We start from the raw sequence: 10,375 nt of genomic DNA, 5'->3' as shown, positions 1-10,375 counted from the left end.
CTGCCTTCAGCTCAGGTCGTGATCCCAGGATCCGGGATCGAGTCCCACATCAGACTCCCTGGCAGGGAGCCTGTTTCTCCCTCTGCCTGTGTCTCTGCCTCTCTCTCTCAGTCTGTGTCTCTCATGAATAAATAAATAAATCTCAAAAAACAAAAACAAAAAACTATATTTCCCAGGCTCTGTTATAGCCAGGTATGACTAGGAGGGGTATAAATAGAAGGGCTGTGTGGCAGTTTCCAGGAACCTTCCCAGGTGTAGGCCCTTTGCTTCTTCTTCTGCTTATTCTCCATCCTACTGCCTGGAAAGTGGATACATCCATGGACTGAGGAGAAGGCCATACCCTAAGGGTAGGGGCTTATGAGCTAGAAGGAAACTGTCTTCCTGAGTGTGCCATGCAATAGAATCCATCTCAGTTCTGGACTATCTTCACCTGGACATTTACAGAGAGGAGTAATCTTTTTTTTTTTTTTTTTTTTTTTTTTAATGTCACTGTTCTTTTTGGGAATTATCTCTTGAAGCTAAACCTAATTCCCGGGTAGCCCGGGTGGCTCAGTGGTTTAGAACCGCCTTCAGTCCAGGGCCTGATCCTGGAGACCCGGGATCAAGTCCCACGTCAGGCTCCTGCATGGAGCCTGCTCTCCCTCTGCCTGTGTTTCTGCCGCTCTCTCTCTGTGTGTCTCTCACGAATAAATAAATAAATAAATCTTAAAAAAAAAAAAAAAAAAGAAACTAAATCCTAAGGAGCACAGCTTATCGTTGAACAACCTAAGGGTTATGTCACCCTCCCCAGGCAACTGAAAATCCATATATAACTTTCCTGACTTTCCAAAAATTTAACTGCTAATAGTCTACTGTTGATCAGAAGCCTTACCAATAATATGATAAACATAGATTTTGTATATGTATCATATACTATATTCTTACAATAAAGTAAGCTAGAGAAAAGAAAATGTTATTAAGAAAATCATAAGGGGGTGCCTGCATGTCTCAGTCAGTCGAGTGTCCGACTCTTGATTTCATCTCAGTTTATAATCTCAGAGTTGTGGGACTAAGCCCCAAGTCAGACTTGGCACTCAATGCAGAGTCTGCTTTACATTCTTTTTCCCTCTCCCTCTGCCCCTCCTGACCACTCACATGCATGCACTCTCTCGCTCTCTCTCTGAATAAATAAAATATTTTTTTAAAAATCATTTAAAAATTTATTTGTAATACAGTACTGTATTTCTCCCAAAAAAATCCACATATAAGTAGACCTACATAGTTCAAACCTGTGTAGTTCAAGGGTCAACTGTACAATATCTAAGAAAATATGAAGTTATATTCCCCCTACCCCTACTTTTACAAAAAAAATTAAAAATAAAATAAAGTATTACATAGCTCTGTGTTTTGCTTCTCCGACTTAATATATCTTGTAAATCTTTCCATTACATATTGTCAGGCGTGGCAAGAAGTAGATGGTACACTATAAACAGGTGGTCAAAAGAAAGATAGCAAGACTATTTACAAAAATAAAAGACTATTTATGATAATTTGGATAGGTTAGGAAAAACTAATAAGGGAGGAGGAAGCCACTAGGACCCTCAGGCCTGAAAAGGTAAGTAGATGGATTGGTTATCAGAACCCAGAAAAATGTGTTATTGCAGGACAGGTGACCCAAAAGGATATGGCTTTTGATAGAAAAACATAGCCACTGCCAACATTTACCTCAGCAAAGAGGAAGCTCAAGGAATATTCTAATCTCTTCTTCCCATTCTTCAATTTCTGATGGTGCCTCCTTCTGCATGAATCCAACGAACAGCCAGAGAGCAAGAGAGCCTTGTTGATACAATCCATAAATGTCAGCCTCCTAGAGCCCAGAGCAATATGGAAAAAGGTGGAGAGTTTATCTAAAGAAAATATCCAGCATTGTCTACTCATGTTACTTCTCAGCACCTACTTTGTCCTTTGTCTAGATGAGAAATGTGTCCTCAAAACAGGGAACTTAAAGTCCCATCAGCTACCACAACATCATAGGGGAATACCATTCAGTCATATTTCAAAATCATTAAACTTTAGCCACTACACTGCTCTATATTTAAATTAGCAGGGAGTTCAGCAAATTCAATGCAATCTCTATCAAAACTTCAATTGTCTTTGTTCTGGAAATGGACACACTGATCCTAAAATCTATAAGGAAATGCAAAGGACCCCAAGGAGGGAAAACACATACATGCACATGCACACACACACATACACACACTGAGAATGAAAAGCAAAGTTGAAAAACTTACATTTCCTGATTTTAAAACTTACTAGAAAGCAACAACAATCAAGATAATGTGTTATTAGTATAAGGATAGATATATAGATCAGTGGAATACATTGGGAGTCCAGAAAAAAGCCATACATTTATATTCAACGGGTATTCAACAAAAGTGCCAAGACCTTTGATAGAGAAAGGAGTGCCTTTTCAACTTATGGTCCTGGAATAACTAGATATTCACATGAAAAAAATGAATTTAGACTCCTACATCACACCATACATGAAAATCAACTCAAAATGGAACAAAGGCCTAATCATAAGAGCTAAACTATCAAACTCTTAGAAGGAAACATTGGCATAAATCTCTGTGAGTTTGGAGTAGGCAACCATTTCTTAGAATGATACCAAAAGCACAAGTAATAAAAAAAATAGATAATTTGAACTTCATCAAAATTTTCATCTGTCAAAAAAAAAATTTTTTCATCTGTCAAATGGCACCATCAAAAAGTGGAAAGACAACACAGAATGGGAGAGAAAATTTGCAAATCCCATATCTAATAAGGATCTATTTAGAATAAAGAGCTCTAGTAATGCACCAGTAAAAAGGCAAATAACTCCATTAAAATGTGGGCAAAGGATTTTAATGGACAGTTCTCCAAAGAAGATATACAAATGGTCAATAAATACATTTTAAAATGCTCAACATCATTAGTCATTAGAGAAATGCAAATCCTAGTCACAACGAAATAGCACTTCATACCTGCTAAGATAGCTATGATAAAATAAATAAACAACATATAAAGTGTGTGGAGAAAATTGAATGCTCATATATTGCTGGTAGAAATGTAAAATTGTGTAGCATCGTGGAAAACAGTTTGGAGGTTCATCAAAAAATTAAACACAGAATTATGATATCCCAGCTATTTATCTCCTAGGTATATAAGCAAAAGAAGACATGTATCCACACAAATACATGTACATGAGTGTTCATAGCAGAGTTATTCATAACCAAAAAGTGGAAACAATCCTAATGTCCATCAATTGATGAACTAATAAACAAAATGTGGTATATCCGTGTAATGGAATATTCAGCTATAAAAAGGAATGAAGTACTGATACATGCTACAAGATGGATGAATTTGAAAACACCATTCTATGTAAAGTAAGGCAGACACAAAAGCCACATATTGCATGATTTGATGTATATGAAATGAATGCCCAGAATAGGCAAATTCATAGAGACACAAAGATTAGTGATTGCCATTGGTGGGAGAAAAGAGGGGTGGAGGAAATTGATAATAAATATGAGAATTCTATCTGAGATAACTGAAATGTCCTGGAATTAGTGGTGATGGTTGCACAACAAATGAATACTCTAAAAAGTCCTGAATTGTACACTTTAAAATAGTGAATTTTGGGATCCCTGGGTAGCTCAGTGGTTTAGTGCCTGCCTTCAGTCCAGGGCGTGATCCTGGAGTCCTGGCTTCCTGCATGGACCCTGCTTCTCCCTCTGCCTGTGTCTCTGCCCCCTCTCCCGCCTCTCTCTCTGTGTCTCTCATGAATAAATAAATAAATAATTTTTAAAAAATAAATAAAATAGAATAAAATAGTGAAGTTTATGTTATATGAATTAAATTTTATTCAACCTGAAATCTGGCATTGTGATGCCCCCAGATATGGTTTTCTTTTTTAAATTCCCCTGGCTATTTGGGGTCTTTTCTGATTCCACACAAATCTTAAAATAATTTGTTCTAACTCTCTGAAGAAAGTCCATGGTATTTTGATAGGGATTGCATTAAACGTGTATATTGCCCTGGGTAACATTGACATTTTCACAATATGAATTCTGCCAATCCATGAGCATGGAATATTTTTCCATTTCTTTGTGTCTTCCTCAATTTCTTTCAGAAGTGTTCTGTAGTTTTGAGGGTATAGATCCTTTACCTCTTTGGTTAGGTTTATTCCTAGGTATCTTATGCTTTTGGGTGCAATTGTAAATGGGATTGACTCCTTAATTTCTCTTTCTTCAGTCTCATTGTTAGTGTATAGAAATGCCACTGATTTCTGGGCATTGATTTTGTATCCTGCCACGCTACCGAATTGCTGTATGAGTTCTAGCAATCTTGGGGTGGAGACTCTTGGGTTTTCTATGTAGAGTATCATGTCATCGGCGAAGAGGGAGAGTTTGACTTCTTCTTTGCCAATTTGAATGCCTTTAATGTCTTTTTGTTGTCTGATTGCTGAGGCTAGGACTCCCAGTACTATGTTGAACAGCAGTGGTGAGAGTGGACATCCCTGTCTTGTTCCTGATCTTAGGGGAAAGGCTCCCAGTGCTTCCCCATTGAGAATGATATTTGCTGTGGGCTTTTCATAGATGGCTTTTAAGATGCTGAGGAATGTTCCCTCTATCCCTACACTCTGAAGAGTTTTGATCAGGAATGGATGCTGTATTTTGTCAAATGCTTTCTCTGCATCTAATGAGAGGATCATATGGTTCTTGGTTTTTCTCTTGCTGATATGATGAATCACATTGATTGTTTTACGGGTGTTGAACCAGCCTTGTGTCCCGGGGATAAATCCTACTTGGTCATGGTGAATAATTTTCTTAATGTACTGTTGGATCCTATTGGCCAGTATCTTGTTGAGAATTTTTGCATCCATGTTCATCAGGGATATTGGTCTGTAATTCTCCTTTTTGGTGGGGTCTTTGTCTGGTTTTGGAATTAAGGTGTTGCTGGCCTCATAGAACGAATTTGGAAGTACTCCATCTCTTTCTATCTTTCCAAACAGCTTTAGGAGAATAGGTATGGTTTCTTCTTTAAACGTTTGATAAAATTCCCCTGGGAAGCCATCTGGCCCTGGACTCTTGTGTCTTGGGAGGTTTTTGATGACTGCTTCAATTTCCTCCCTGGTTATTGGCCTGTTCAGGTTTTCTATTTCTTCCTGTTCCAGTTTTGGTAGTTTGTGGCTTTCCAGGAATGCGTCCATTTCTCCTAGATTGCCTAATTTATTGGCGTATAGCTGTTCATAATATGTTTTTAAAATCATTTGTATTTCCTTGGTGTTGGTAGTGATCTCTCCTTTCTCATTCATGATTTTATTAATTTGAGTCTTCTCTCTCTTCTTTTTAATAAGGCTGGCTAATGGTTTATCTATCTTATTAATTCTTTCAAAGAACCAACTCCTGGTTCTGTTGATCTGTTCCACACAAAAACAGACACATAGATCAGTGGAACAGAATAGAGAATCCAGAAGTGGACCCTGAACTTTATGGTCAACTAATATTCGATAAAGGAGGAAAGACTATCCATTGGAAGAAAGACAGTCTCTTCAATAAATGGTGCTGGGAAAATTGGACATCCACATGCAGAAGAATGAAACTAGGCCACTCTCTTTCACCATACACAAAGATAAACTCAAAATGGATGAAAGATCTAAATGTGAGACAAGATTCCATCAAAATCCTAGAGAAGAACACAGGCAACACCCTTTTTGAACTCGGCCATAGTAACTTCTTGCAAGATACATCCACGAAGGCAAAAGAAACAAAAGCAAAAATGAACTATTGGGACTTCATCAAGCTAAGAAGCTTTTGCACAGCAAAGGATACAGTCAACAAAACTAAAAGACAACCTACAGAATGGGAGAAGATATTTGCAAATGACATATCAGATAAAGGGCTAGTTTCCAAGATCTATAAAGAACTTATTAAACTCAACACCAAAGAAACAAACAATCCAATCATGAAATGGGCAAAAGACATGAACAGAAATCTCACAGAGGAAGACATAGACATGGCCAACATGCATATGAGAAAATGCTCTGCATCACTGGCCATCAGGGAAATACAAATCAAAACCACAATGAGATACCACCTCACACCAGTGAGAATGGGGCAAATTAACAAGGCAGGAAACAACAAATGTTGGAGAGGATGCGGAGAAAAGGGAACCCTCTTACACTGTTGGTGGGAATGTGAACTGGTGCAGCCACTCTGGAAAACTGTGTGGAGGTTCCTCAAACAGTTAAAAATATACCTGCCCTACAACCCAGCAATTGCACTGTTGGGGATTTACCCCAAAGATACAAATGCAATGAAACGCCGGGACACCTGCACCCCGATGTTTATAGCAGCAATGGCCACGATAGCCAAACTGTGGAAGGAGCCTCGGTGTCCAACGAAAGATGAATGGATAAAGAAGATGTGGTCTATGTATACAATGGAATATTACTCAGCTATTAGAAATGAGAAATACCCACCATTTGCTTCAACGTGGATGGAACTGGAGGGTATTATGCTGAGTGAAGTAAGTCAGTCGGAGAAGGACAAACATTATATGTTCTCATTCATTTGGGGAATATAAATAATAGTGAAAGGGAATATAAGGGAAGGGAGAAGAAATGTGTGGGAAATATCAGAAAGGGAGACAGAACGTAAAGACTGCTAACTCTGGGAAACGAACTAGGGGTGGTAGAAGGGGAGGAGGGCGGGGGGTGGGAGTGAATGGGTGACGGGCACTGGGGGTTATTCTGTATGTTAGTAAATTGAACACCAATAAAAAATAAATTAAATAAATAAATAAATAAATTTTATTCAAAACATTGCAAAAAATTAGTGAGAGAGACAATGCAAAACCCAGCTGCTACATTCCTTATATTTCCAACCAGTTACAAAGCCTAATTTGAGAATCTTGGCTTGTTTCTTCTACTACTCATTCCCCTGACCCTCTACCAGGACCTCAGGTGAATGGGGTTCTTTACCCCATAGGGTGTTTTGGACTGAATGTTTATGTCTCAACAAAATTCCTATGTTGAAATTCTAACCTCCAAGGTGATAGTATGAAGAGGTGGAATCTTTAGGAATTGATTAGGTCATGAGGGGCCAAGTTCCCATGAATAGAATCAGTACCCATACAAAGGAGGCTCTGAAGAGAGATCTCTCATCCCTTCTACAATGTAAGGACACTTAAAGCAAAAAGATGCCATGTATGAACATGGAAGTGGGTTCTCACTGAACACCAAATCTCCTGGCCCCCAGAACTATAAAACACAAATGTTTGTTGTTTATAAGCCACCTGGTTTATGGTATTTTTGTTATAGCAGTCCAAACAGACTAAGACATAGCCTCAATCTCATTCCTGAAGTATTTCAGTCTTTGGCAGTTTTTATCTTGATTGATTGCTGAGCTAAATTCCCTAGGTTTCATATATAGTCCACCTTGCCTCCACTGTGTAGCAGTAACCCATTTTCTCATTATTGATCAAGATTTGTCACTCTAGCCAGTAGAGTCACCTGTTTATAGGTCTCTTTGAAAACAATTTGACAAAGTTAGGCTCAGTTTTCAAGAGTCTCCATTTTGGTAAAAAAAAATAGGTACAGAGAATTCAAGCGAACAGGATTAAAGAGAAATCAAGCCTAGACCTTGAATGAAAATATGCACATTGGTTGAAAATTATTGTTGTAACCATTGATCCAACTTATTCATCTGATTTTTGAAAATTTCAGTAATTTCTGCAATGAATATAACCACTATATAGTATTTTGTTATCTATTTTTTAAAAATGGTCTATGGGGCACCTGGATGGCTCAGTTAGTTAAGCATCTGCCTTCAGCTCAAGTTACAATCCCAGGGTCCTGGAATTAAGTCCAATATCCTCCACTGGAGCCTGCTTCTCCCTTTCCCTCTGAATGCCACACCCCCGTTTGTGCTCACACTCTCTCTCTTGCTCCCTCTCTCCCTCTCTGTCTCTCTCTCTCTCTGTGAAATAAATAAGATATTTAAAAATAAATAAATAAAATGTAAAAATTAAGTCTGTCATTCACTCAGTGAACTGTTTATCAAAAAAGAGGGAGGGTAGCCAAAAATGGCCAAAGAGTAGGTCTGTTTTCAGTTTAACAAGATTGCCTGTCTCACCTGGAAAAGCATTCATCCTTTGGGAACTTGGGTCTCCAAATCACTGAATTCAAGGTTATGGGAACAGAAAAGGAAAATTCTGAATGTGAGTCATAAAGAATAATGAGAGGCCATTCCCACCTCTACCTTTTGATTGTTGGGCCCCTAGATCCTGACTGTATGGCATACAGCACCACAGGGTGGTCCCCTTGTGAAGGCATATACTGCATTCTCCAGAAAAACATATCAGCTTTCAGTAGATCTTTCCATAATTTTTTCAAGTTAACTGCTTCTGGGTGATGGGGCATGTGATAAGACAACAAATTCTAAGAGCATGAGTCCATTGTTGCAAAATCTTTGATATAAAATGTGACTCTAGTCAGGGTCAATGCCAATGGGTTACCATGCTAAAGGATAAAAGCCTTCCTTCTTCAAGTCAAAAAATTCTAGAAACAGTATTGTGAGAAAGGAAAGCAAATCTATAACTTGAATATATAATTGCCCATTAATAACAAATTACTGTCCCCTCCATGATAAAAGGGAACTCATGTCATCAACCTGCTACCAGGTACCTGGCTGATGCCTCCAGGGAATGGTGCCACATTAGGAGATCATCCTAGGTCTCTGCTGTTGATAGGCTGAGCATTCAAACTGTGTTGACAATCTGGGTGAGGGGGAATCCCTGCTGTCAGGGACATATTGTACTATGCCCTGTTAAGTAAGCAAAGAAATCTGCTGAGAGATGGTGACTAACATGCCCTGTAAAGATCATCTTGTCCTCCAATTACTAAAGAACTACTCTGTAATGCATGACCTTGTAAACATTGACATGGGACAAAAATATTTTCACCTGGGTTGCTCAGTGGTTAAGCGTCTGCCTTTGGCTCAGGCATGATCCCAGGGTCCTGGGATCAAGTACTGCATCGGACTCCCCTCAGGGACCCTGCTTCTCCCTCTGCCTTTGCCTCTTCCTCTCTCTGTCTCTCATGAATAAATAAAATCTTTTTAAAAGAAAATTTCACATTCTGTGGCCAACCAATCTGCATACTTCACCCCACCACATTTCTTTGTCCTTTACTTTCAAGTCCTGTTCTTTTCCCCATAAGCAGGTCAATGCATTAGTTACTGCCTATAAATTAGAATTGATCCATACATCAGGCCATTTCTCCTTTCATGCAAAGTGGACAGCCAAATGTGGACAACCAAATCCATCTGACATTCTATCCACTAGGAAAACTTCCCTTCACTTTCTGGGCCACCTCTAAGAAAGGCTGAAAAGCAGTGGCATTTCTGCATCTGCTGGTGCATACCATAAGTAAGTAGGCCTATAAGGAAAACAGTCCTGTGCCTTTTCCTCCTCTGTTATAGGGAATCCCCATACAGCCTGTGGTATAAGTCAAATGAGATGTAGCAACGCACTAATTGCAGGCACCACAGGAGTCTGAGCTACCTGATTCTGCAGTTAGTTGTGCCTGCCAGATCTCCTCAGGTTGCTCTTGGATATTCTACTCCCATTCAACATTGGAATGCTGTAGCATGCGTACAATTTTATGATTTTGTGGGTCAGATAACACCCAGTTCATGATGAGTCATTTGGGGCAGAAGTGATTAGTATGCCATAATCAGACATTCATTTAGTCATTACCAGGACCCAGTAATAATCCAGGAACTGCTTTTCAAAGATGGAATAGTTATCAGGAAAGGAGAACATGACCTTATTCTGAAATCCTAGGAGTCTAGGTTGTGATTCTTTTATTGGGTTTCACCAGAGGCTCCATGAAGCATCTCTGTCTGCCACAGGGGTCACTGGGTCTGCTGGGTTATAAGACATAAGTGGCAGAGCATTTTTATCACAGCTTTGACTTGCTAGAGTCTTTTCATTGGGCATCACCTACAATTGACCCCCCAGCGTGTGGATCAGAGCATCGTGCCCAAATGTAGTATATGCTGCCTCCAAAATCATTTCCTTTTTTTTTTTAATTTTTATTTATTTATGATAGTCACACAGAGAGAGAGGAGAGAGGCAGAGACACAGGCAGAGGGAGAAGCAGGCTCCATGCACTGGAAGCCCGATGTGGGATTTGATCCCAGGTCTCCAGGGTCACACCCTGGGCCAAAGGCAGGTGCCAAACTGCTGCGCCACCCAGGGATCCCGCTGCCTCCAAAATCAAAAGAAGAGTATAGAGTATAGTTCCTCTTTCCTCATGGTGCAGAGAAAAAGTGAAGCAACTTATCTTCCA

At 39.3% G+C, this 10,375-nt stretch overlaps 1 long non-coding RNA gene across 1 annotated transcript; it reads right to left on the bottom strand.

Annotated features, from left to right (window-relative positions):
* Positions 1 to 1,710: 1,710 nt before the first annotated feature.
* On the bottom strand, positions 1,711 to 8,804 carry LOC119874272. Its single transcript, XR_005367409.1, has 3 exons — positions 8,708 to 8,804; positions 8,157 to 8,199; positions 1,711 to 1,846 (listed from the first exon to the last, which is right to left on the bottom strand). It is a non-coding gene; the product is annotated as an uncharacterized LOC119874272 (long non-coding RNA).
* Positions 8,805 to 10,375: the final 1,571 nt, after the last annotated feature.

This window comes from Canis lupus, chromosome 12 (assembly GCF_011100685.1).
Source record: "Canis lupus familiaris isolate Mischka breed German Shepherd chromosome 12, alternate assembly UU_Cfam_GSD_1.0, whole genome shotgun sequence".
Taxonomy (NCBI): Eukaryota; Metazoa; Chordata; class Mammalia; order Carnivora; family Canidae; genus Canis; species Canis lupus.
This window is presented reverse-complemented; position numbering and strand designations above follow the sequence as displayed.